At 39.4% G+C, this 26499-nt stretch overlaps 1 long non-coding RNA gene across 2 annotated transcripts; it reads right to left on the bottom strand.

The window, feature by feature from the left end:
• Positions 1-218: 218 nt before the first annotated feature.
• Positions 219-26499, bottom strand: LOC148222130 (uncharacterized). Of its 2 annotated transcripts, XR_015806670.1 has the most exons (10): positions 26366-26499; positions 24007-24071; positions 17271-17377; positions 12668-12744; positions 8625-9967; positions 5813-5944; positions 4727-4811; positions 3600-3711; positions 2876-3031; positions 219-1687 (listed from the first exon to the last, which is right to left on the bottom strand). It is a non-coding gene; the product is annotated as an uncharacterized LOC148222130 (long non-coding RNA). The 2 variants fall into 2 exon arrangements; XR_015806671.1 differs by lacking the exon at positions 12668-12744.

Genomic DNA, 26499 nt, shown 5'->3' with positions numbered 1-26499 from the left:
GTTATTTGAATGTCACTGATTCTTCAGGTTTAATACATCTAATTTCCTCTTTCTCTGCCGTTGGAGCTGTGTGCAGCATGACACAGTGCACAGGCACAAACACAGAGGAGCCACTGCTTTGCAATTGAAATGAGATTTCATAAATCAGGGGAATACAGCATTGCATGTTAGTGGAAAGCTGGCTCTTCACTATTTTCAAACAATATTTTAAAGCCCACTTTAATTCAAACAGAAAATGATTTTATTAGTAGTGTTAGCACCAGTTATTCTTGAATATATTAGTGGTGTCTTTTCATATCTGGCACATAAAAACATATCATCTTCCATTCTTTCAACAACATCCTTTCTATTTGCATTAAAGATATCATCCAATGATTTTAGTTTCTAAAAATCTTCACCCTTAGTTGATTGTGCAGCTTGGCTGTTAATTATTTTTTCACTCGGTGTTGATTTCCTCCATGCAAAGACTCCAGTTTTATTTTTAGTCTCTTATATAATTGTTCACTAATGCCTTATTAAAGCTGAACACCTGTAGCCTCAGTTATCTTATAAATGAGTTAACAGGGAAAAACACTCCCCCAGGGAAGCTTGTATTATATATCTGAACCAGGACAATTAAACCATTATGTACCTCCTCAAAGTTAGCTCTTCTTTGGTTCCAGTATTTCAAGCTGTTATTTCTCCTTTTTGGCTACGAGGAAAGAATCAGATTCAGCCCAAAAAGAATGAGCACAGCAAAAAATGAACTCTTCTACAGCAAGTTTCTGCAAAAGCTCAGGACTTTGAATATGTTAAGAGATGTTCACCATCTCTTAATAGAGATGATGAAAATGTCTTTTTCAGAAGCCTGGCGTCCTGCTCTGCACACACACCAGATGAGAACCACAGCTTTATTTGCTCACAGTTGTTCATTTTTAAAAACTGATGCAGGCAGCAGCGAGAGGTTTCTTTGCTGCCTCTGCAAAGCCTTTCTTGGCAGGAACACTGCCAGGCTCCAGAGCTGGCAGCAGCAGCAGCCAGGGGGGTACCAGGCACTTTTGGGGGTGAGCTCAGGTGTGTTACCTGCAGCTGAGCCTGAAACCAGCCCAGCTCTCCCAGTCCCTGGTGCAGTTCAGCTCCTCCAGAGCCCAGCAGGAGGAGGAGGGGGCAGAGCAGCTCCCCCAGCTCAGAACCCCACACCCGGCCAGTCCCAGGGCAGGTAAAGCCTCTGACTTGGACTGGCACAAATTCTGCTCCCTGAGAGCAGGGGAGGGCACAGGATGGGACAATGGACAGGCTGCAGGTCCTGCTGTGACAACAGCCTGCCCTGGACTGAGATGGGAACAAATCCCCAGAATAAACAAGATCTCAAAGAATGCATGTGGACACAAGCCAAAGAGCAAGGACAATTCTCCAGCACCCTGGAATCTATTGCTTTAATTTGTCCATACAGCTGTATAAAACTAGCAATTTATCTTGTCTTTTCCTGAGCAGCCTTTTATAAAGCAAATCAAATATTCTCACAAGTGCCATTCCAGTATCATTTCTGAATGGGAAGCTTGGGTCTTCTCAGTATAATTTGATAGTGTGTGATGTAATTGGCCCCTGGCTGATATCTTCATTTATTTCATGCATTTTCAGGTTCACATCAATACTGAAATCTGGCACAACCTTTGTCCTCTTGAGGAAAAGAGCTTGTAACATAAACCTGGAGGAAGAAAAAGTGAATTATCCAAAGTAGGTATGCCCTGAACCAAAATTCCCAGTAATTTCAGGTGTCTCCTTTCACACTCCATGCTGCTGGATGCACCTTCTGTGCTGTAGCTCTATTTAAAAGTCTGACAGAAGAAAGATATCGAGGTTAGCACCTATGCACTAAATCTGTAATACGTGATTCCCAATTAAAATAAAAATAAAAAATTGACTGAATGAGCACTAAAGTAATTAAAGCCTATCAAATTAATCCTTATTGCACTGTTGGTAGGATATACCCAGACAGGACTCTATTGAATTTCCATTACCTTAACTGAAAGCACAATAATGCAGATCCACTGCTTCTTCTAAAAATGGTTCTCTGAGCTTTTTCACAACTGATCGTAAAACAGACGTACTGGGATGTCGTAAAACAATTCTTTGTTTAGTTACAGGTATGAAAATACAGCCCCCAGTCACACTCTGGCAGGTTTTACAGAGTACCACAAACCCCTGAATATATGTCCTGCTTAAACATGCAAAATAAAGATGACTCGACTCAAATGATGGCCCAAGGGCCTGTGTGCTGTAAAGTTGACACGTTTGAATTATAGGAAAACCAAAGTGTCCAGAGCTAATTAAATCCATTCATCTTGGATTTTGAATTTCATACAGATCTGTAATGAAAATTCATTTCAATTTCTTCCTGCTACTTATTTCAAATCTCACCATAGCTCTGCTAAATGACCAGATGTTCAGCAAATCCTGGATCTGGTAACTGGGAAGCTTTGTGGTGCTGGGAACTGTTTTTTAACAGGAATAAGGAATAACCATAATTCTCCAACAGTGATGATGCATTAATCGAAAATAAACAGCTCTATGAAGTTTTCCTGTGAATGAGGTGTAGCAGAGCCTCCCCTACCCCTGGTTTTGGGTTTTGAGGGAGCTGTAGCACTCACTGGACACAGCCCAGCTCAAGAGGATGAAGAGAACTCAGTTTCTGCAGCCAGTTTGTTCTGTGCACCCTGGCCATGAGGGGCAGGACCAGAGTGGGATCCAGGACACAGACACTGAGCCTCAGCCGACAGCAAAGCTTTCCCCAGCTCAATTCATTCACCATCTCACATCAGTGTGCACCCAGCCCTGCTCCAGAACCAGCAGCCCAAGAGCCTGCAGAGCCCAGCACTCTGCTGGCACCACACACCTGGACACCTTGAAATTCCGGCTTGGATCCAGGACTTTTGGGGCTTCCCCGCTGCAGAGCTGGAAGCCTGGAAGTTCTGGGCTGGGTTCCCAGGTCCTGCATGGCACAACAGCCATAAGGCACAGATCCTGAGAGCCCTGCATCTGCTCAGGGAAACTGGTGTTTGGGGAGAAACAGAGAAATTGAAACACACACAGAAAAAAAAAAAAAAACAATTTTACAGAGCAGCTGGGGTATGGAGAGAGCACACATTTGGAAGCATTGTGTTTTATTTCCTGAGTTTGGGGAATAGGGGTAGTTTTGCTTTTAGTGTGAATTTCATTTAATCCCTCATTCAAAGAAACAGAAGCCTCAAAATGCTTTAGGTTGGTCTCTGAGCAAAATCTCCCCTTTTTTTAAAAATACCCAAAACACAACTCACAAGATGAAAAAAAAGTCCTGACAGCTGTGATAAAGAATAGATGAGACAAAGTGGAAACAACAGACACCAGTTCAGGGAAAAGCTCTCAAAACAATTATGTCATGAGATCTGTGCTCCCTACAGTTACAGAAGACAAGAAGACATCAGTGCTACCTAAGCAGCACAGGAACGTGCATCTCTGCCTGGATTCTGTGCCTTGCAGATATTTATCATGGATTTGTCCAGCCTTCAGCCACTGCCACTGCACCTGGATGCAGACCCAGAACCCTGCAGGACGTTCAGAAATCCCAGACATTCATCTACCTCAGGACTGGTGGCAGTTTCCTCCCCGAGCTACTCCTTGACTTCGGGAATTATTCCAGTTGTGTTCTGTCCATCTCTCAGCACATTTCATTTGGTGACTGTAGCCTCCTTTCTATGAAAAGACAGACACCAAAAAGAAGCAGGTAGACACGTTTAAGCAAAAATGCACAATGTCCCAAGACCAATCTCTATTATTTACATGTTTGTGCTCATCATGATTAAGTCTTAATCAGAATTTGGGACTACAGCCTTGATCACATTTTCCCCCATTACATAAATGATGAATGACAAATAGCCACAGGATTAAAAAGCAGATCAAATCTGTTGGACAATGACAGGTGGAGATCACCTTTTGTTGTGACAAATGAGATTTCTAGTTGAGATTCTGACTTGACTATTGCCATCTAGTTAATTAGTGAAATTCCAGGCAAATGACTCCAACCCAAAGGTCAGAAGAGTGGTTATCACTGGTGCACTTCGTGCTGCAGAGCATTCCAAATAGTGAAATGGCTCAGTACACGTGCATGGCTTTTATTGGTAATTTATTCATGATTTTGCATTAATCACTGACATCCTGACACCTAATTAGCAACACTCCCAGGTAACGTGGGGTGAGAACTACCACACGTATTTTAATAATCAAAGTTGAGACAGCAAGCTGAAATCAGGGCTTCAGGATGAAGAGTGACAGCCAGTATTTAATTAGTTTCATCTGTACATACTCTATTCCTTTTCACTACACACAACTCAGGCTCACTCAAAGTCAAACAGAAATTAAAGCAAAAAAGCTTTCAAAGATACTTTATAGAAATGCTACAAAATTCCATTAATCTATGAATAGTGTAATTTATCATCTATGGCTTCGAAAATATTATGGAATTCTGTCATCAGCTCTCTGTAGAAATCACTGACACCATTTTTGGCTCCAAAAAGCCTTGCTGCCATCCACATGCAAAGCCACAATCTGAGGATTTAGGAGTGAATGTTTGGAGGATTTCTAAGGACCAGGCCCCTCTCCCTTCTTCATATGATGCTTCAGGATAGTACTTATCTAATTAGAAATTAATTTCACACTAAACCATTTTTTTTCTTGGTTAATTAATGACAAATCTGTCAAGGAGATTTACCTGGAAAAGCATATTTCCTATCTTTTCATCTTGTGCTGCTTTCCTTTTGTGTTGTTTTGTTGTGACATAAAATTCTTCTTTTAATCTGGAAAGAAAAAAAAAATTCAAATCATTCAACTTGAACCAATTTTGGTTTTGTTTTTGTTTTTTTCAAATATCACTTTCTCCTTATTTTTTCAAGCTTCAGTTCATTCTGGACTGTTTGCTTTTATTTTGTTCAGTAACTTTTTGTTCTGTAACTTCCACACAAGGCTTTGTTTCCCCAGCAGAGAGATTTAAGCTCTTTAAAGAGTGCCAGGGGTTTTTCACCTGGAGGGTTCATTCAAATGGAGTCTGTTGGGATCTTCCAAATACTCATTACAGACTTCATCTACTGCTGTATCCAGAATATATAAAATGTAAGTGAAATTTCTGACTGGGGCATTTCACTGGAAAAAAAAAAAAAAACAGGGGAAAAAAAACCCAACAAACCAAAAAAACCTGGTTCCATGCAGACAGGCCTTCAATTTTTGATAGTGAATTTAACAGAGATTTGTTCTTTTATTTGGATCACTCACAACATCCGTGTTTCTTAGCAACAGCATGTGGTGGAAGACTTTGACACAGAAGAAATAACAATCACTACATTCAGTCGGACAAGGAAAACCAGAAAGAAGCAGCAAAGTCAGATTTCGTTTGGTTGAGGGTTTTTCACCCAAACCACTCGTCCACATCCTCCAAGCCTTCTCCACAAGCAGCATGGAACACGGGAAAAGTTGTGCTGCCCTGGAACTGAATTTATGGTTTTCTTATTTATGGCAGCAACTATTCCAAAATAATTTCATAATTTCATAATTTCATAATTTCACTTAACATATAATCGCAATATATCATCTCCAAAGAATAAAATAAAATCCAAAACCATAATGATACCAAAATAAACAATTACATACTTTGAAACCATCCTGACTAAATGAAATCCAAATGCAAAGGGTTTGGGAAAAAACATTTGTCAGTTCTGCAAAATGAATCATGACAGGTTATTTAAAACAAAATAAATTCTACATTGTGCCACTTTCAGGTTGTCATTTTGAGCATTTTAGCCACCTGTTTTAGTGAGTTCCTACAGTGGAAAGCACCCTCACATCTGCCTTTTTCCTGGTGGCATTTATCCTCCTTTTTCTCAGCAGCTCATGCCAGACTCCACTGGTGCAGAATGATTGGAAATTTTTTCTCCTCCTGTGAACAAGTGAAGCATCCATCTTAAACAGCAAAGATATCACCACTCCCTCCCAACCAACTGGAACAGAAAAGCAGCAATTTCACATGTTCTGGTCAAAGCAATTGGATGCAGATGAAGGTGAACATGCAAATGGCTGGAAATGACTTCGTGGATCTACATTTACAAAATATTGTGCCAACTAAAGCCACATAATCCATCTTCTCCCATGAACAATCCAAAAAAAACCACAAGAATTGTTGTTATTTTTGCTCCAGCAAACAAAGGTGCTCTCTGACAGCACAGTTTAAAATGACAGCACTGCCTAATTGTGCTGATTACATGGGAAGATTGCAAGTTGTGTTTTTGGGAGATCTGAAGAGCTGATGGATATTTCAAGAGCCAGAGTCTACATCCACCCTGAAATTCCATCACTGCAGAAGATGGCAGCACCCCACACAATTACACAAATGTATGATGCTGATACATGCCATGTATCTAAATATTCAATATATTCCTATATAGAGATATTTGAGGGAAATTTTTAAATATTATATCGGTGGTTTACACTTTCAGGGACTTTAAATGCCAAAAAAACCCCAAACAAACAAAAAAAAAAAACCCTAAATGCAGAAATACTTGTATTAGAGAGTTCATACACCAAAACCAAAGAGGCAAGAGAAACAAAAGCTGGAAGAATGGAAAAACTACAGGATGCAACAAAGATCACTCAAAACACTTTTAACACCTCTTGAAACTTCTGAGGACCTTTAATCCACTCATTTATTTATGATTTCTCTTCTTTTGTCAGTATTAAATGAGAATCCTGCCATGACCTTTGCCTATGAAAAAGTCATCAATCAAAGCTCACAAAAACTCCCCACACTGCAGAAGCAATAATGAAGTTTTTTCTGAGGATTCACAGGTCCTGCTTTAGAAAGATCTCTGAATATTAATATAGAAACCTTATTTTACAGCTTATCACCAATGATGTTCCAGTTAACCAAAGCAACAGCTAATTATTCCAAAGAATCATAAATAATAATAATAAAGCTTCAGCTCTTACTCCTCTCTGCTGCCCCCCTGACCCACTTGCTACACTCACTACACATCAGCTACCTTGCAAGTGTAGATTGTATTTAAAGTTTATATTTCTGATATAAAAAATAGACTTCTATTTGTCCAACATATTGCTTTATATGAGAAAGTTTCACTGATTATTAGAAATATATTACAGTTCTTCCCCTATGCTCAGAAACAAGCTGAATGTGTTATCATCTGTACTGAATTTTATTCAAAAGTCTATGGGATATATGAACCCTTTTCTTGCTTTAGAGCTGCAGCATCATTGTGACTTCTGGATGATTTCATTCTTTCTGAGGTGTATATATATATTTTGAATAAGCTGTATTCTTGCAGGAGTTATGAATCCCTATCTGATGGCAGCAAATGTATTTTGCAGCTCAGTTTTGGGGCTCCTTTTCGAGGCAAACCCTTTGTGAGGCTTTGCTGTGGAGACAATGCAATGTGTTGCTTTTTTTTTTTTTTGCTCCTGATTTGAACAGCCAGGAAATAAAGGGAAATGTTTGATTACTGTCCAGCAGCCTGTTTGCTTTTTCTGCCTCCCCATCACAAAACCCCCCGTGCATCTGCCTTCAGCTGTTGTATGAATGCAAGAATCTAGAAATACCTATTACAACTTGGCAGCTAAGCATAACATTCTAAAAAGGATCTGATTTCTAAGAGAGCAACTAAGAGTCCATGAAAAGAATGGATAGAGCACCACAGAAATGGCTCAGAAATGATACAGAACCAATGTACTGTGCAGGAAAGGAAATGGAAAAATGAATAAAATAACTATAACAGTGTGTGTGAACAGCTGGGGAAAAGAGAATCTCCAAGTTTCCTGGGTGAGATGGTGAAGTGTAGGGGATGCTGATTTCAGAGATTCAGCAAGAATCATTATTGTATATAGAATTAAATCTGACAGATATGTATTTTGTTTACCTTACCATACTTGAATATAATAATCAATTCTGAAAGCACAAAAAATCCCTGCTGAAAAAAACGCAGGTTATGTTTTTTACTTTTTTTCTTCCCTTTTAAAAATATTTAACATCTATCAACTTTTCAGACAGAATATCAGAATTCAAGAGTGATGAGGGGTCAAAATTTGGTAGAAACCACATTAGGGTCAACTATTTTTGTCTGGAACTTTATTTAATTCCCACAAGCAGTGATGAAAAATGGCCTCAGAATACTCAAAGCATTTAGTGCAGAATGATGTAGTGATGAGTAAAAATGCATTGATTTGCACTTTATAACAAACTCCATTCCAAGAGGTGGAGAATTTGATATTTTTAGTTAAAGAATGTCTAAGAGTGATTTCAAGTACATCAAGGATGTATTCCATAAATTCTGTAACTCTTCTTTTAAATATTTTTATAGGCTTAAAGACTCAAACCTCTTTAATTTTAGAGATTATTTTTATAAGGGCATGGTTCACATCCAGACAACTTTTCATAGACAGCTACAGAAACCTTTCTGCTGCCTTCCTATTGAATTTACTTCAAATGCAAAAAATCTGGGGATCCTCAATTTGGTTTTTCAGCTCAACAGCAGGAGACCAATGCTCTGATAGAGACATGTTAAAAATGATAAATAACTCCATCCACTCCAAGACTGAAAATAAATACTCACCCTCAGTGAACAAAATTATTTGGAGTGGGGTTCTTCAGATTAGTAAAGACCATCCCTCGTTGTGCTATAAATCTTGCAAAATGGATTTCCACTACTGATTGCTGTTCAGGACCTGCTATCACTGCCACATTAAAGGGGAACAGACAGTAAAGAATAGCAAAGAACGACCTGCAAACACTGACCAAAAATCAAAGACTGATTGCCAGGCAAGAGCAATAGAGCAGATCTGAAAACAAGGCAAGGATAATCGTGTACTTAATAAAACACAAGGTAAACATTAAAAAAAAAAAATCCCAAAAAACTGAAACAGAAATAATTTTTGACACATAGAAAATCGTTAGTAACTGGATCTGCATACTGTATTGCTGCATGGATTCAAAAAATGCTTTTGCCTCTAAAGTTATTGTAGGTTTCTTGCAAATCCTCATGGAAGAGGAATCCAGCTGTCTCAACAGGAATTCAGCATTTTGGGCCTATTTTAGACCATGTCCTCAAAAGAAAACAAGTTCTTCTAAGGAAATCAAGAGAGGGCTCAGCTGGACTCAAACACTATTGTCCATTACATTGTCTGGAAAATAAAATTACTTCATAAGTAGACAGAAAGACAATATTGAAAGTGAAATAAAAAATAATCTCAAATTAAATGGGCTAAAAACATAATGTTTTTAAATATCTCACCTAAATAAATAAATATAATGGCAGTATAATAGAAAACTATTAAACCATCAGACACCACTGGCTTCACATCAGGACTCTTCCTAAGGACCTCAACTCCTGTGAGGTATTAAACCCAGAACTAGGATTTGACAGCAAATATTTGCTGTTACATCCTGCCATTTTATAGGAGGTAATCTGTTTAATTAACAGATTTAATAAATAAATCTGTTTATTTATTCATAAATAAATATTTATTTTATTTATTAAACAAAAGTAAAGCTACTTTTAGAAATCTCCCTGGCAAAACAATACTGGCACAATTGCAGAAACAATTCCCTCAATTTCCCATCACTGCCACAGGCACACACATCATCCTCACCTCTCCTATCAAGTCAATATTTCATCTGCCATTTTCAGCTGAACAGTACAACCTGTAAGATCCTTAGCATTTTTTCCTGTAAAATCTTACAAACGCAGGGAATTCAGGGGTCTGATTGCACTGGGCACTCCCAACAATCAAGTTCCAGCCTCGAAATCCTCTCAGCCATTCTTGGAAATCTGAATTAAAATAGAATTTCCTTATCTGAGAGATGGCAGTTCTGTGATCTGTCCAAACAGCTCATCTTGATAATTTCTGAATTCCCACAGCAGATTCTCCGTGGTTATTCTGCTTCTTTATCTGGTTCCTGAGAATCACAACAAACCTGCATCAACTGGAAACAGAATTAGGTTGGTTTTTTTTTTTTGCATAAATATCAACTCTGCCTATTGATCAAATTCTTTTCAACCGGACTATGAAAGGCCAAATCCAATGATTAATGTGAGCATCAACTACAAGCACTCAGGAACAAAGTGGCTGGATGAAATCATATGCATTTTATGATATTGCAAATAGGAAAAACAGAACTCATTTGTCGTGGATGCCTTCCCAAAATTTCACGTTGAGTGTCAGCAGACTGAGTGTTTGCAAACTTTGAGCTGTTTGTTGTCTTGCAATGAAAAGATTTTCTTCTTCTGTTCAGACAATTTGAAACTGAGCCGTTCACACCTGTCCACTGAATGCCTGCTTTCTTTTATATGTCTCTAATTCACCAGTTTGGGCTGCATTCATGTGAAAAGAAAAAAAAAAAATTTACAAGACAAAAGTATTTGTGAGAGAAAACCACACTGCTTTCTTGACTTTCAAGGGAAATTGGCCATGTGTGATGGAAATACTGACATATTTATCACAGGCTGAATCACATTCAACTCAAAAAGACATTTATCATTAAAAAGAACATGCAGAGTTTTAAGAGGGAATAATACATTCTGCTTTTCCTTTCCATCATCTTTAATATGTTTTATATAATCAGTTTCTTGATTATTTGGGTCATTTAAACAGCAAAGCTTGCTTATAAATTCTACAATATAAACAAGGTGCACAGCAGAAGTTGATAATGAACGTGAAAAATGTGTAAGAAATGTAATACTGGAAAATACAACATGCTTCAATGACACCATCAGGACTGAATTGGAATATTTATCAAGTAACACCATGACCATCTTTCCATCAGGAGCCTCCTCAAGTCACTTCTAAAAAACTTAGCTAAATTTTATTTCAGGCACCTTTCCACATGCACACGTGTTCGATTACACATCAAAGGAAACCATTAATTTTATCTTTTTACACGTATTTTAATTGTTCCATTTTTTTCTCTAACTTTTCTCTCCAGTTCATTTAGCTTGAAACAAGAACTGAAACACGGAATTCCATCATGCCCTCCACACCAGCTGAACTTGATTTTATTCCTAAGGCTTAACACTCTATTAAAGTATTATTATATTACTATTGTAGTACACACATATGGAAAAATACTCCCACAGCATCTCAGCTGATACTTGTCACTGCCTTACCCTTAAGGCTTAGTACTCCAGAAATAAAAACATTCCACTGAGTTAGACCTTCAATAAAATACTATTTTTATGTTGTTCTATAAATTATCTTGTACTCTTGCTTAAAATAATAACTATGCCCAGCCAGTTTATGTACACAGAGTAAGATTTTTAAAAAATCCCAACAGATTTTATCTACTCTTGAGTCTGTGCTTAAAATTAATATATCATTTCTGGAAGCTCTGCTCACTAGAACTGGCAGATGCTCCATGGAAAATTGCCATTAACAATTAACACATAATGAAGAATCAACCTGCTGGGGCACCTGGGATAAATTTCATTTTTTTCAAAGCGTTATTATTCCACTTGAGTGAGATAATAGATTATAATTTTCGAGAAAGTGACATATGGAACATTTACAAGACTTTGCAAAAATCGTTTGAGGCCCTTAACTTATAACATTTATCACACCCTTGGAGGGGAGGGGAAGGACTTTGACAGGGAGATTTTGGTGGGCCAATTTTCTTAACAGAAGATTAAAAGACTTTTATCTCAAAGCCACTTCAGCTATGAAGTCAAAATTCAGTTTCCAGCTCATGCCTGGAAAAACTATTAGATCTGAGGAGATGCTCTTGTTCTTCAACTTTTCTCCTTCCAGTGCAAAGACTTGTAGTAATCACATAATGATTATTGATTATTCCCCTCTTATTGCTGAGAGGGTGTAAATACATGATTTTGCTATCTAGCTCTCTCTCTTACTATAAATATATATATATGTGCATATATATATATACATATATATATTTTTACATATATATGTACATTATATATATATATATATACACACACACATACCTATATATATACATACACACACATATATATGTAATGTCCCAAATCTTTTGGAGGCAGAAATTACTGTTCCAAACACCAGTCACGATTATTTTGAACAATACTGAGGGAAAAACCAAGCTATTAATTTCCAAGGGCACAGAACCATCCACAGCAAATGTTTTCCTCCTCCTTGCCCCTGCATCCCAGAGAAGCTGTGCCCCAGTCTGCTTGCTCTGGGATGAGGAAGATGTGGCCCCACACTTTGTGTGTAATGGTTCCAGTCTGACCTACTGCAATCTATTCAGAGCTTTTTTTTTTTCATTTTCAGATTTGTTATCTATAATGGGGCGACTGAGCTGTTCCAAACCTGGCTGTGGTACAAAAAAGCTTTCAGACATACCAGGAGAAAGACTCAGAAAGAATCTGCAAACCACACTTTGAGTTCTTCAATTGCCAGCCTATACTTTCAGCCCTCAGTGTTTATTTGTGAGAGGTACAGCAGTCTGAATAATAATTTGTAAAAACCACACAGAGCAGGGTGAAGCATTGAAGGAAAAGCCCCTTTTGCTGATGAAATAAAAACTGTGAGACTCGAAAGTGCAAGCAGGCAATGAAAGCTGCACGAGTTCTCTGCATGAGCAAGGGCAACCCAAGCACAGGGTTGTGCTCCTGGCTCTCACCTTTCTGGCTCTGCATCCTTCTTCACCTTAAAGTGCAAATGAACATCTGCTGGCTATTTAGTTATGTCACCAGGACTCTAAAAGAGAGAAAAACAAGTTAGGTATTCCAAATACCTGATGGACTTACAAGCTTTAAAGTGACAGGAGTGGTGATTTAAAAAATATTACATTAATATGCTCTTACTAAAATAAAGTATGTCATATTCTCTGTATTGAACAGCTTTGCTAAGCTTATATTCATGGGGATCTTGTCATGGTGCCCTTGAGAAAAATGTGCCAGTTTACATTTCTCAGGACAGTGACAAGTTTGAAAAAGGAAAAAAAAAGGACAACAAAAATACCCAACTCTATCAATGGCACAGTGCTTAAAGCAGGCTGCCTCAAAAGAGTCTCCAGTCACATGAAAAAGGAATTCAGAAACAAGATAAAATAAGTTACTGCCCAAATCCATGCTAAGAGTAAAGGTGGACAAGGAAAACCAGCCACATCTTTCATTGGTTAAAAAGATGTAAAATTGGCCCAGCAAAATTTCAGTCATTTGTCAATTTGACAGAATTCAGTTAATAGAAAAGTCACAAACAAAAAAATAAATTGAGGGCTATACTTTTGCAGAGCACTGAAATAAAGACAGAACACACTTCAGATATAGAGAACAACATCTACATTTTACTGCTTTGATACAACATTTTTTTATGAATTTCACTTGTATCTTTTTTTTTTTTTTTTTAATATGAAAAAATTTACTACTAAATATCTGGAAATGCTTTTGTCATGTGAAATCCTGGTCAATGATTTGGGGTTTACAATAAATTGGAAGACCCCTAGCTCATCTCTTCAATGGAACTGGTGTGGTTTCACATACCCAGGGGAGGACAGCCTCAAATTGTGACAGAAATGTAGGGGAAAAAAAAAAATCTCCCTTTGCACCCCAAAAGTGGTGACACTGATTGATTCATGAAAATGGGGAAGCTTAACATGTCCTGGACAATCCATCTCCCCTTCAAAGCCATGCACAGCTGACTGTGCCTCCACTAAAACACTTCCTAACTCTGCAACTCCTGGCTCAGAAACTTCCTCCAGGTTCCAGGATTCCCAGAGCCTCGGGCTGGAACAGCCCCGGCCCTCACTGGGGTGTCCAGTCAGGATGTCCCATTCCCAAATGCAGTTTGCTCCGTGTTTCCCTGCCCTCCAGGACATGCCCACATTAATATCGAAATGCCATGGCCCAGCAGCTCTCCTGATGCTGGCTTTTGGCAATCAACTGATATTTATTTACAGGCGTTTTTCACATGCAAACGCCTCGTGGATTTTGGATGGATGATGATTTGTCCTTTCATGTGTCCATAGCAAAGTTCAATAATGTAGAAATCCAAACACATTTTTTTATTTCAGGACGTTTCTACTCTGGCTGCTCTCTCTTTTCCTGCTTTTCCTAATGATTTTCCTTTCCACGGTAACAAGAAGCCCCAGACCTCTTGGAATGATGCTGAAACTTTGTTTCTGTGTTTTCTCATTTTTAATAGGCTGATTTTCTTCCTCAGAATGATTTTGTGAATTCTACAGCATCTAGGAAGGCTTAGGACAAACTGTGAAGATTAGAGAGTTTGTAGATTTTTCTGTCTGCTTATTAGGCACAGTGAGTTTGATCTAAATGAGTTTTCTGCATTCTCCCTTTATTTTTCTCCCTATAATCTCTCTTACTCGCACGTAATTCACATATGAAAAGAAAAAGCTAACAAAAGAAAGAAATGTTAAATCATTGTTCTGCTTTAAATTCTCAATCCCCTGAGTGCTTCCCAACCCACAAGTGCTTCTTTATTCCTTTCATTCCAATTACCATTTAACCATCAAACAAAATAACCAGCAAAGGAAATAAGTTATGCAATATATGGCATTCCCCTGGAAATATTAAGTAGTTTTTACAATAGGTTATTTGACAATGCTGAGAAACAGATAGAAGCAATTAACATCAAATTGTTACTTTCCTCCAAAGGAAAATATTTGTTTAATTCCACCATTGAAATGAAAGGAGAAATTTAATTACAACAGTGTTTTATAACTGCCTGTCCAGACTAACAAAAGCACAGTCATATCTCTCTGGAGTCCTATTCAATATTAATGTGGAATGTAGGTGAGTCAGTGAAGAGCATCACAGGATGCCAACTGTCACCTTGCTCACATCCCATAAAAATACCAGCACACAGCAGCTCCAGCTCTGTAAACTGTGACCACTGATTTTCAAATAAACACATAACTATCACAGGATAGGCAAATTAAAATATTCATTTTCCCATCTCTTATATTTGAGCTGCAAGCTTTGTAAATGCTTGGTCTGCAAGAGCCCACGCTGCAGTTTCCCACACTCTATTTCCAGCTGTCAATTAAGATTGCACCAAATGGAGATTTTCACCAAGACAAGGCTGGAAAACCAAGACTTTTATCAATAATCCTTGAAAAAACATGGCAGCAGGAACAGGAAAGTCTTGTTTTAGTCTGCAGTGAATAAGAAATAGCTGCTCAAAGCCTTCAAACACCATCTGATGCTTAAAGGAGTTGAGTGTGACCCTCAGGGACTGGAGCACTTGAGCAGCAGTGACAATGGACATAATTTGGCAGCACAGCACATTTTAAAACTTATTTTAAAATTAGGAACAGTAACACCACAGGTGTGACAGCAGCTAGTCCTCCCCTTCCCGCTTCTCATTTTGATCTTGCTGTCATTTATTTGTTTTTACAGAAAGTAGGTAATTAATTCAGAGTGCATGCTCATTGTGGGGCTGCATCTCCTTACACGCTGAATAACAACACAGAGACGGGTGGGAAAACTACAAAGGGAGAAAAACCAAACAGAAATAGGTTATGAATCTTAAAATTCCTGTGTACTGAGAGAACAAAGAATGAAAGTTGATTTAATATAAGGAATGGGATTTCTACAGACAATTTAGAACCACAACATTCACAAAGGTGTCTTTCGGTGTAGTGGAGTATTCATCCCAGGGCTTGATAAATCCAACTCTTATTGTACTTCAGAATTTGACTGAAACCAGCAGCTTATCACTATTTGATAATATAATACAGGAATAAAACCCAGGAACACATAAAAGAGCAGGTTCAGTTATAACTGCAGCTGCTTCCTGTAAGTTCCATCTTTTGAATTATAAAATTATTGGGCAATTAAAAGCAATTGCCACTTCTGTTTTCCTACTGATAAACATTACAAAAGCCTCAGAACCACTGCTTTTTCCTGTTTATAGGAGAGCTCATCATCATCACCATCCAGCAAACTGCTCTGCGTGGGTCATGCTGGATTTGCAATGTGAGCTAAAAAAAGGAGCTGCAGTAAAATGAGGTGGTTAAAGAGCAAACAATCCACAGTGCCACAAACACCCTGCCCCACTGAGCAGGCTCACTGCACACTCCTGTAAAGTCCCAGTGCCAAACTCAGTGCAAATTCCAAGTGAAACTGCTCCGTGGAATTGTACATGGCTGGGCAAGACCCCTCACTCCCAAAAAAACACTTTGTTGGGTTTTTTTGTTCCCCCGACCTCTCCAGCCTGCAGCTCTGCTTTAGCTCAGGGACTGTTCCCCAAGGACCACTTGGCTCTGAATTTGTGGCTGGAGTGGGGCTGTGGGCCCTGAGGGCTCAGACCCCCAAATGCCACCAGCTGCAGCTCCAGGGATGCAGGGAGCAGTCCCAGGACATCCCAGGTGCAGTGCCAGGGATGCAGGGAGCAGTCCCAGGACATCCCAGGTGCAGTGCCAGGGATGCAGGGAGCAGTCCCAGGACATCCCAGGTGCAGTGCCAGGGATGCAGGGAACATTCCCAGGACATCCCAGGTGCAGTGCCAGGGATGCAGGGAGCAGTTCCAGGTTATCCCAGCTGCAGTGCCAGGGATGCAGGAGCAGTCCCAGGTTATCCCAATGCCAGCAGCTGCAATCAGAGATGCAGGGAGCAGTCCCAGGCTATCCCAGGTGCAGTGCCAGGGATGCAGGGAGCAGTCCCAGGTTATCCCAGGTGCAGCTCCAGGGATGCAGGGAGCAGTCCCAGGTTATCCCAGGTGCAGCTCCAGGGATGCAGGGAGCAGTCCCAGGACATCCCAGGTGCAGCTCCAGGGATGCAGGGAGCAGTCCCAGGTTATCCCAATGCCAGCAGCTGCAATCAGGGATGCAGGGAGCAGTCCCTGAGGAGGTGCATGTTGCACACATAGATCTATGTCCATAATTCCCATATTTCCACCCTCAGAATTCAGCCTGATCAGTCAGAGGAGGGAACAGGATGAGGCTTTTGATCCTGTTTGTCCATGAGGAATGAATGTGAGGGTGTAGAGCTGCTCTGAAAGATGTGTGCACTTACTACAAACACATGTCCAGTCTCACCCACAGCATCTCCATCACTGAGTAATTAAGTCCTGCTTAATTTTTTTTAATATATTTACTTGTTCAATAACACTTTCTGCCCTTTAAAGCAAATATACTTTGCAAAAAGTTCTGAACTCCCACCTTCTATGCATCAATTGTTTGTTGCTATGCTGGTTCAAAATGCTTGTGCTGAAATGGAATAGGGCAGGATTTTCAGAGGCCAGCTGGAAACTGTGTGATTTACCTGAGAGAACACATGCAAGTCACAGTGATCAGCTGTCATCAGCTCGGTGACAAAACCCCTTCATCAGCCATAGGCTCCAATAGAGGGTATGTGAAAAATGCTGTCACCTGCAGTGGGATGAAAGGAAATGCAAAATTTATTAGTGCTAGACAAAAATAAGAGAATTGGATAAAAGTTTCAGGGTATATGGCATAGATAAGACTTGCTTTCCCCTTCCACTTCAGGTTGTAATAAATATTTAAAATTTTCGTCAGCACTTTCAACCAATAGTCTAAAGACTGTAGACTTTTCAAACTTAAAAAGTGATGCAAGATACAAAGTAGAGGTAGTGCAGGATGATAGGACTCTCCTCTGATCATGGTAAATTCAATGATCAATTGATTGATTGAGATAAATGAAGAGCAAAAGCAAACAAAATAGTTTGAGATGATAGTTAACTGATCATAAAAAAAAAAAAAAAATCACACTTTTGGGGAAATCTCTAGTGGAGTGACATTTGCAGCTGTTTGTGGCAAGTGATCCACAGAAAATTTCAAAGCTCCAACACACAATCCCGAACTCTGATGTTCAGTACTCACAAAATAAATGAATATTCAGACCTTATAACAATAGAAGAAGGATTTTTCTCTAAGAGCCTTGACAGCTAAAACAATTGTAGAAAACCTCGAAAACAAAAAGCAATAGGAAATATAAGAAAAGATGATTCTTGGCAGTGTTACCAGGCAGATCCTTCTGCATTTCATGATCCCCCACGTTCACAGGCTGTGAGTGGGGTGGGATGGGCTGGCCCCACCACACTCAGGCTGAAGAAATTTTTTTCCAGCATCATCACAGGGAAAAGAGCCTGAGAATGTCCCCAGGCTCTCAGGTCACTTCGGTTTCACAATTCTCACTTCTGCAGGGAGCTGCACTTGTCAGGCTCGGTGCAGGATTCAGGTGCACGCACACACCTGAAACAAAATCCTCTGCATCTCCAGTTCCAAATTTCACATCTCGGAGCAGACAGGCACAGAGGGACTAACAGAGAGATCTGACCAACATCAGAAAGTGCAAAAAGCAATAATGCTGGAGTGTGAAGTGCACATCATGGGGTGAGCAGAGGCCACAGAAGTGACTGATTTCTGTACACAAAGAAACATTCTTGCTGTATCGCCCATTTCAAAGCAGCAGCTCTTATCTTCATTTACAGCTAATCAGCCCAAACAGACCAAAGAAGCGTTGTGGGAGTAAAAACCACGGAATGCTCCAGTCATTTTACAAGCAACATTTAATTTCACCGTGCTACCGTGTTAAGCTGAGCAATGGAAGGAAACACAATCAAATGCTCATTGTATTTAAAGAGCTTCAAAAAGATCAATTATCTTTATATGGATAAGGAGCCGCTATCGATTTCAACAGTGTTATTCAAATTCCATTTAAGCAATGAATTGCTCTGCTTTGTTATCAGCAAGAGGAATGGATTACAGTGGTGCAACCCAATCCTTAACACTGCTCAGGCAAGCACAGACCAGTGGCTTCTCCAAAGCAGGAAACCTCTCTGACATCCATCTTTCTAATGGAAAGGAGCAAGAAACAGATTTTTCCAGTATTCCTGCAAAGATACTGGGCAGGAATCGTGCAAAACTCTGTGAGATGCAAGATAAAACCTGCTCGGAGATGCCAGCAATTCAGCCCAGGGGCTGCACAGGTGTGGGCTTGGAGACAAAGGAAAATCCCTTTCATGGAATCACAGGCAAGGCTGAGGACCTTCCCGGGAAATTCACTGGCATCCAAAGTTTCTCAAAGAAAAAAAAAACAAAACCAAAAACCAAACCCTTGCTGGATTCCTAATCAAGCCAAGCAAGTTTTTACATATTACCCAATTGTTTTTCTTCCATATTTTAGTCAATTTAACCTGGTGATTTTATGGACACCCTGCCTTTCAAACAATCCTGAATCTCTCCACAATTTGAGAAGAACTTAAAGCAAGAGGAAATAAAGCTATTCATGGTATGAAAGGGCAGAGCTAGGCCTGGAAAGAAATTCTGATGAAAATACAGGAGCGTTTGCAGCATTTCTTTGGCATCTCCTGTCAGCCTGTGATTACAGCCCTTTTCTTCAGTCAAAACACAGCTCCACTCCCAAACAGTTGTGTGACTCCAATCAACCCACTTTGTGTTCACCAACAGAAAAAAAAAAATAGGTGCAAAATCGGGCTGTAGATTTTTATTAACCTCTACGGAAAAAGAAAAATATCAGAACTGATAATACCTAACTCCCTGTGTAGATCACAGCATCAGAAAAAAAAAAAACAAACTGCAGAGAATCTTAATTCTAAGATTACCTTGGAAACCTTGATAAAAGAACTATTGCAAGAGGAAAAAAATACCCATTTTGCATAGAACGCTGCTCTCTAGGGGAAGGGCAGCTAGGAGGCACAATTTAAAACAGATTTAAATCTTGTTTTATTAAATTTAAGGGTTGTTTTTTGAGTCTGCCCACTTCCAAACGGGAGGCAAAATCTCATCTTCCTCTAAAGACTCTGTTCAGATGGAGAAGTGCACCCGGCTCAGCAAAGCCTGCAGTGTAAATGCAGAGTCAGTGCACAGTGCAGAGAATGAGGACAGGATTTCAGTTCATGTTAGGGCTGTGAACACATCCCATATTTCCTTACAATTAAGATATTTTTTTTTTACCCCAGCCCCAACCAGCACATTGAACTATCTCCAAAGTCTCCCACCTGCAAGACTGAAGTGGTTTTGCAGGTTTTCATAACATTTCCAACACGAGGGATAGAATTCTGATGTGCAGTTTGGGAAAATGCAATATTTGCTGGTGTAAGAGCCCCATCCTGGGGAGGAGGCAGCACCTTGCTGCACTCACCACAGCTCCTTGGAGGACACTCACCTTCAGCTGGAGAACTCCCCCACTGAAGTGCAGCGATTTTCCCAAGCTCCTCACTCTCCTGAGCCCCTTTCTTGGACAGCCAGCTGCCACCAGTTCCTATTTTCTTATTTGCTGTCTAATAAATCCATACTGTGGGCTTTGTAATTGTCCTGATCCCTGTTACACTTTGCCTGGGTGCCCTAAATAACCCTGCTGTCAATAGCAGACAGAGCAAGCACTGGATGTGTGCAGAGTGTTTGATGTGAGAAATGAAAAATCAATGTAATATGCCCTTACTGGAGGCACCTGCAGATAACATCCAATAGAATTGATTAAGCCCTACACAATAGATAATAAAGCTAATTAAAACCCAACTGGAACGCCACAGTGCAGCTCCACATTTAAATGCAGTGGGTAAAGACAATGGAAGAAGAAATTAAAGGGAAAACTTAGCTGTGACTAATGGAGGAAGGTATCAATCTACAGCTAGATAAAGGTTTATTATTGCCCCATAAAGTCAAAAAACATCCACAGTGTTCATATTTTGCTTTTCCTGAACACAAAAAGTATAACCTCATATGTTGCAGTGTAACTTTGACACATTTTTTTAATTAGATAGCAATCCACGTATTCACGTTATTCTGCTGAGATAGAACAATTTCCTTCCATTCTGCTCCTAGATAATCACGATTTTAAAGATTTAATGCTTTTATAATCTTCAAGCAAAGTATCCAAAATAATGTCTGAAACAAAATGAAAATATAATAGAATTAGCACCAAACAAACTTTAATGTCGCATTTCCTGCATTCCCTATGACTCCAGAACTGCATTTAGGTGAAAGTTTCTATATTGAGTACATACACACCCCTGTAGTTATAACTGCCAAAGGAAGAATGGGATATAGGAGCAAAAGGAAGGAAGCAGAGGAGGAAAAAATAAATTTCTTATTTTAATTGGGTATTGCAGAAGAAACCCTACCCTGAATGTAACTCTTAAAAACCGACGAATTCTCAGTTTCATTTCTCTTGTCCATTCCTAAAGCTCATTCCTTAAAAGCATAAAGCAAACAGAATCCCATCAGAACAATCTCGTTTGCATAGGAGATGAGACTGGGAACAATAAATGCCTCTCATTATCTAAGAAAACTTTAAAAAGAATAAAAAGGTCACAGTTGTTTGTAAGCACGACAATATTAGAGACTTCCTCGGAATCGTGTTAGAAAGTTCTGAAATAATATTTTTCATTTTGCTATTACAGAAGAACAACTTCAGACAGGAGTAAAGTTTGGTGCCCTTCAAAATAATCTTGAGAACAGCAGGGGCAAAGGAAGAGTTTTGTGCTGTGTAATTCTCACAGCAGCTGTGCCAGCCTGAGACCCTGAGCAAACAAAGCGTGCCCTGACTCCTCTGGGCAGCAATTTCCCCAAAAAAAGGCTGCTGGAATAGACCACATCTAGGTTAGTTCGTGATTTTTACCCCGAATAATGTGGGTTTTTCCCACCAGGATACACAGGACAGATGCAAGGGACACGGAGCAGGGGAACACCATCCCAAATTCCTGCTCCCAAAGCCATGGCCAACACTGATGGCTTCAGCTCAAAACCAGCCAGTGCCATCCTCACCATCCTGCTGCCCTCTGCCCCTGCCTGTTATCACCATTAGCTGGAGAGGGGTTTAGGTGCAGTTTAAAGAGGCTTCAGAACCCAGTGAATTTCCCACATCCTCACTTTGAAGCATTCACATCCAATTTCTGGGTTTCCTGCTCTCACCTGTCTGGGCTTTGAGGGCTCAAACCAAGGGCAGAGCACCTGCAGCCCTGCACAGACTGGACACTGGGCCATGAATATTCTGTCTGTGCAGCTGCTGCATCTGTGCTGCCCCGAGCAGTTTCATCATTAATTGCCCGGTTGAGGGATTGTCATCTCCAGCCCTCCTGAGCAAGGCTTGTGTGAGTGGGAACCTTTCACTGAAGTGTTTCACAAGGAAGGACCAACGCTCCCACGGGTCAGAAGGATGCTGGTGTGGAGCACAGCACCAGGAAAACCAGAGTGAAAGTGCAGCAGGAAAGTGAGCCCGGCTTTGAAAAGTTAAAACCACGTTTTTGTTGAGGTCTGCTGCCACTTGTTATACACGTGGTGTGTTAACTTGAGCATAACAGAAAAAGGCCTTTCAAATAAGTTTAAAATTTAGGATAAAATTAACAAACAAACAAAAAAAATAAATCCAAAACTGCCTATATTTTGCTTTTGTGCAGAAACTCCATAAGGAAGCAGATAAAACACAGTTCTGATACCATGCATCCTTTTCTTGTGAAAAGATCCTGTGAGTGACAACTCTCCTGTGGTCTGGAGAGCAAGCTGCCTAATGAATAGCAAGAGCTCTTTAATGTTAATGAAAACATCCTGTCTAACTCCTCTTCACACACCGTCTCTCACTCTGTGACAATCACCTTTTAAGTTGCCACAATTCCCTGCTCTGAAGGAGCAGCTGAGCCTGTCAGCAGCCAGGGCAGTGCTGGAGATTAGCACTGCTCCTCTGGCTGTTAATGGAGTTACCTGCTAAATCCCCACGTGCTGGCTTGTCAAGGTTTTATTAAGCAATAACATCTTTGGAAGATTCCACCTAGCAAAGGTTTAAAATGAATGGTCTAGGTTTGTTGTGGGGTTTTTTTAGGTTTGTTTTGTTGTTTTTTGGGGTTTTTTTCATCCTTGTATTAGACCAAATGAAGTCTTCCTTCTGACATTAAAAAAAAATAAAAAAATCTATCTCACATCTATTTCTAATAAACAGAATTTTCAAGGACTTAGAGGGGTGACATCAAAACAGCAGAAGAGCAGATTATAACTTTCAGTGATTGGGTGGAGAATTTTACGAGTAGAACAACATGCAAAACCAAGAGAAAAGCTGGAGATTCCTCCGTGCCACATGCACATATGTGTCAACTCCTGCTGACATTTTAGGTATTATGTACAAAAGGAGAAAGCAGCAGACTTCAGCTGAATTAACATGCTGTCTTCTTGGTAAAGCAGAATAAGGAATCTCAGTCTTGTATCTACAGAATTCATGCATTTCTTACTAACTGTAAATCTCTATTAGCCATATGTAGCAAGTCCATCTGGTTTTACTAAATTTTACTACGAAATCTCTCTGTGCATATGATAATTACAAATTGATCTTGAATATATTCTTGCATCCTCAAATATTCAACTGGAGCTCGTTGACCAATCTTCTTATGGTAATTAGTGGTTAAAGGAGTTCTGAAAATAATCTCATTATAACAGAAAGGAATACAGCTTTTTCAGAACATCCACAGTTTTGGTTTTATTCGAGTTTTTTTGTTGTTGTTGTTTGTTGTTTTTGTTTTGGTTTTTTTTTCCTGGATTTCAATAAAGGAGTTATCAATGCAGTAAACAGGGAAGAGAATATGAAATTGTGTCTATGGCAACCATATTATAGCTCTCCACTTTGTATGTCTCTGGTTTTTCAATAGATTCTCGTATTCACACTCATTTTTCCTGTAAACAGGTCAGTTAAAACATATCTCAGAATTATTTCACAATTGCTTCTAACTGCAAGACTGGACCTGTAAATTCTCATTTAAAAATGAAAGAGTCTTTTCAGGAAGAAAAAGGAGAAAAAGAATAAAAATCTCTACTGAGCTAATTGCTTCCTCGAAAGCTTCTGCTATTGTTGCTATCTGGCAACAAACTCTGCTACTTGCAGACAATTATTGCAAGAATATTTACAGGAGGATAAGTGCAGTTCTGTAGGAATAACATATTTTGACAAGAAAAAAAAATAACTTACGTTTCTTTCTAATGATATAAATTTAATTTCTAAATTTAATTTCAATAAAACTTCCATGTCTCACCTGTTGGAGGTGGTTTGGGGTTTGGATTTGTTTTCCATTATGCAGAAAAGAGCTCCCAGTTCTATCTGTAAAATAAAATTGATCTGGTCTGAATTCCAAGAATGAGAAACTGTCTTTAATATCCAGATTTACCACTGCTGATACAGGCATCTGTTGCATTAAGGCAACATACAACAGTTGTAAGATAATTTTCAGTATTAGGAATGTCAGCGTTTTTACAGATCATGCTTCATTCACAAGAGATTTCTCACATGGAAAAAAAAAAACCTGACATAAAAAATAAAACATACCTAATAGGAATATTTGCAGGTTACTACAGGTATAAAATAATAGATTGTTTTCATGCAATAATTCAGTGGCAAAAGGCTGCCAACCTGCCACAGAAACTCTTTTAACTTGTCATAAATGTTTACTATCTATTTTCATTGAGTTGCTGATATATCAAACTCATTTTTTCCAAGGAACTTTCTAGAGACCTTGCCAGCATTTTTTCCATGAGGTGAGCTCTGCACACCCTGCTGCTTGAGAACAGCTCAAGCCCAGATTTACCCTCATAAAAATATCAGAGCGTTTCAGTTAATGATTATTGGAAGGAAGGGATAGGACATGAATGAATGACTTGATATTAACTTTCAGAGCCCCCTTTTGTATCTGTTTTATCCCTTTATAAACACGATACAACTCATTTTCACATCAGTGTGTTATAACAAATCCTCTCTCTTGGCCCCTAAACCACACAAAGAATTAAATCTTTACTGTTAGAAAGTCTCCTCAGACTTTTCAATGCTTAATAAAAAATAATGACAGTTAAAACTCTTTTAATACTCCCATTCCAATCCCCTGCCTAGCCCTTTGCTCTCCTGGGTACTGTTTTAAGACTTGTTCCTTATCCTGGGCTTCCTTTTACATCCCTTAATGAGCAGCAGACTGGTCTCTTAACTGTCCTGCACGTAAATGGATTAAGTTTCACATGCACAGAGATCCCCAGGTGTGTGTTAGGAAAGCTGTAAGCAGTTGTGTGAGATGGGATGAGAGTGGAAAGTAATTCACCTGCTCCTGACAGCAGAGGCACCAACTCTCTGCAGCATTTATTTTGACTCCCAATGAAAAGACCCTTTTAAGTTGTCGCATCTTTTATTCAGCAACTCATTTTCTGCTAAGCATTAAAAGCCAGTAGGGTGTGAGGATTTGTTCCAAGGCTTGCTGAGATATTACTCACACAAAGGAGCTGCAGATCATTTCTGCTGAGTAAAGCCACTGGGGATGTTTGAAATTCAAATGTATCTTACCCCCACCCAGCACACTGAGCTGTTTCTTCTCCCTTCTCTTTGTTACTCCTCCCAACGTTCCATTTTGCTCCATAATTTTCTGCAACTTTTATTCTTTCCACTGTAACTTCTGGAAATAATAACTGTTGAAAACCTCTGAGAGCATTGTCTACATTACTGTTCCTATCTCCAAGAAAACAATGTTCCATTAAAACTGGTTTAAGTTTACATAGCTACTCAATATCTTCAGGCAAAAATGATCAAAAGTGAAGTTTCTTTCCAAGATGAGCCACTACCATTTTGGATGATAGATCAGGCCTTTTATATCCATATATAATTCCTCATATTTCTTTTGCTCTTGGAGCCCTGCAAAGCAGCCAGCCCTGCTGGCAGCTGCACAGGTAATGATCTCATGGAACAGCAAATCTGTCAGTACAACACAACCAGAACTTTTTCCTCGGTAGATTTATGGCATCTCTTCCTCACAAGTTTACACACTTATGTAGAAACAGCATGATATGAGAAAAGAATGAAGCTTCTCTCTTATGAACATTTATGATATACCCAAGCTCCCTGTGAGAGGGCACAAATCCTGAGCAACATGAATAATTCACCCCAGTACATAGCAAAGAAGCAAATTAAATATGACTTATATCAATTTATTCAATTTATCAATGTTTTAGTCGTTAGCCCTCATTCCCTGTCAAGCACAATAATAATGTCAATGTTAACATTCAGATTAGAACCAACTACCCAGGTCCTGTAATGGCTACTGGAAAACACAAACTAAGGAAAATTATTAAAATATGACCCTTTCAGCTCCCTATTGAGCTGAGCAGAGAACAACCTACACATGGAAGACATGTAAATTAATATTCCATTGCCTGCAAAGCAAACCTTTGCTAGGATTTGAAAATACAGACATGAAGTGTCTCATTGCTTTTCCACCCTGATTTTCACCTCACCAATCAATATATTGTATCATTTTTATCAGTGCCAGAGCAGTTAAAATTTTGCTTGGGCGTTCTCCAGGGAGGTGGAATATGTGAATGTGCGCCCTTGGATGATTTTAAACCAAGCCTAAATCTCACCTCGAGGGAGCACATTCCAACTGGTACCTCAGCAGATCCACCACTGGTTTAACTGGACAAGGGCAGAGGAAAAGCAGTAATTACCACCATGGTTTGCTGGTTCCTTGAGAGATTTGCTGCTCTGGGGAGCTGGC

The sequence above is a fragment of the Sturnus vulgaris genome, chromosome 14, assembly GCF_052056855.1.
Source record: "Sturnus vulgaris isolate bStuVul1 chromosome 14, bStuVul1.hap1, whole genome shotgun sequence".
Classification (NCBI taxonomy): domain Eukaryota; kingdom Metazoa; phylum Chordata; class Aves; order Passeriformes; family Sturnidae; genus Sturnus; species Sturnus vulgaris.
Note: the sequence above shows the minus strand (reverse complement) of the source record. Positions and strands in the feature narration are given on the sequence as shown.